This window comes from Chenopodium album, chromosome 18, assembly GCF_948465745.1.
Source record: "Chenopodium album chromosome 18, dcCheAlbu1.1, whole genome shotgun sequence".
In the NCBI taxonomy this organism is placed as follows: Eukaryota; Viridiplantae; Streptophyta; class Magnoliopsida; order Caryophyllales; family Amaranthaceae; genus Chenopodium; species Chenopodium album.
Window position 1 is genome coordinate 27,854,335 of NC_137851.1, and position 2,619 is coordinate 27,856,953.

Consider the following 2,619-nt stretch of genomic DNA (forward strand, 5'->3'; position numbering starts at 1 on the left):
TGGCTCCATTGCCGACCCGAAGTTCAACCTCTCCCTTCGCTAGCTTCCTAATGTTCCTTAGGCCCTGAGAATTGGAACAAAGGTGTGAGCCACATCCGGTATCTAATACCCATGATGTTGAGCTAGTGAAGTTTAAGTCTATAACGAATATACCTGATTCAGAAGCAACGGTTCCGTTCTTCTTATCTTCCTTGAACCTGAGGCAATCTCTCTTCCAATGTCCTTTCTTCTTACAATAGAAGCATTCGGAATCAGATTTAGAAGACGCTACCTTTTTCTCTTTGTTGTCCTTGGTAGCTTTAGACTTAGGCGGAAAGGTCTTTTTCTTACCCTTCCCCTTAAAACCTTTCTTCTTCTTGCCTGAGAATTTGAACGGCTTGCCCCTTTTAATCATGAGCATGGCATGCTTCCCCTCATCCTTGAGCGTTTGCTCGGCTTGCTTCAACATACCATGAAGCTCGGTGAGGGTTTTCTCCATGTTGTGCATGTTATAGTTCATCTTGAACTGATCATAACCTTTGTGCAGCGAGTGGAGAATGATGTCAATTGTCATCTCAGTTGAATACCCTACATTAAGCCTTTCCATGTTCTTAAACAATCCTATCATTTTGAGTACATGTGGGCTGACTGGCTGTCCTTTCTTGAGGTTACTCTTAAGGATCTGCCTGTGGGTTTCAAACCTTTTAGTTCGGGTCTGCTCTTGGAACATGTTCTGCAGCTTAGAAATGATCTCAAAAGCTGTCTCCTTTACAAAGAAAGTCTTTTGAAGCTCGGGAGACATTGTGGCCAACATGATGCATTTGACATCCCGATTGGCACTTTGCCATCGGTTTAGGGAAGCCTGAGTCACCTCCTCATTGGGAGTCTCGAGCATTTCCTCATCAAGGACATATTCCTTTTGCTCTTGCATGAGAACTATACGCAAGTTCCTTTGCCAATTAAAAAAATTTGGCCCACCCAACTTCTCCTTATCGAGAATTGAGCGCAACGAGAATTGGTTGTTTGAGTTATTTGAAGACACGATTCTACAATTGAAAGAATTTGAAATGAAAAACCATTCATAATACTTAAATAAGATTGAAATCATGCATTTTAATCAAACTTATTTAAACGTCTTATTCACACATTAAAATTGTCCCCGTTTTGGTGAGAATAAGTCGATTCCAAGATCCAAAGAAACAAAGAGTGGTTAAGCATGCTTTGGCTTGTCTTAACACTCAATCTCCTAAGGTAAGCAGCGCTTTGCTAATGGCTCCAAGCCACTTTTGGTTGGATAAATCGTCGCATCTAATGCTCTCTCAACAACATATCCACTTTGCCATGACATGTTAGGACTCCATCACGCATATCGTTGAGTATAACCAAAACCAACTTGCATACCCGGTATGCCTTACGTATCCTAGGGAGTAATAGTGATGCCTCGCTTTGGCGTAGCCTATCACTACTCTCAATTGGTTGATAAGTGTTGTTTTGGAATGGGAATTTCACTCAATATTTTAGGGACCTAGGGTTTCTATGTTGGTTGATTTAAGTGAACTTAATTAATCATCACAACATTCGAAATCCTAAAAATGCATCTAACATATAATTCATATATAAATACTCATAAATATATATCGAAAACATAAATAAAGATGCATTTGCAACTAGCATGACCCCTTGAATTTTCAAGTCTTCAAGGGACGACTTTTGTAACTTCATGGCTTCGTCTTCTAAGAACCTCCGTCTTCAAGACATAACCATAATTATGCAAATACTAGTATCTACGATTAGGACTAATCTAAATATTAAGGTATAAAAATACTCAACAGTTCGCAGACCGTATTTAGATTTACAAAAATACATCACGGATCGCAGTCCGTATTTTCTATCCTAATTGGGCCCCACTTATAAAACCTGTGAGAGAATATACATTCCATTCATCCATTCACTATTTGTGAATGGCCCATGCATTTTACAACGATAAAACAAGTAACAATGCATAAAATGCGCGTAAACTAGTAACTAATTTAGGTCATTAATCCAATTAACATGCCTAATTAAAACCAGTCAAAGTTGTTTAATTGATTATGTAATTTAACGCAATTAATTATTGAAGATCCCACTAAATTCCGCATCCATCTTAATTAATTCAATTAATTAAGCCAGTAAACCCAATTATTTGCCAAAATTAAATTTTGCAAATGCCACTCAAAAACCAAGGCCTAACCTCCAACATTTATCAAAATAATTAAAACCAAATTAAATTAATAAAATAATTAAAACGGAAAAATAAGCAAACACGAAGCCAACCGCACTCAAGTGGCTTACGCACTACTTGCGTGCCATATGTAAGCCAAGGTCGTCTAGCAACCCCGGACTACGCGGCTTGGTGCATGTGCCTCCACCACCCCACGTAACACTAGTTAGGACGAGCCTAGTAGCGTTTGCTACGGGTTACCTGGTGCTAGGCACATGCCCCATGGCTGCTTGCCCCTTCGCACCAAGCACCAAGCTCGCGCACAGCTGCCTACGAACCCCGCAACATAGCAGCATGCACGCACGCACGCAGCGCGTTGCTGCCTGGCTGGTGCTGCTGTGCCGCTGGTGCGGCTGGGCGCTAAGCCACGCTGCCCTTGT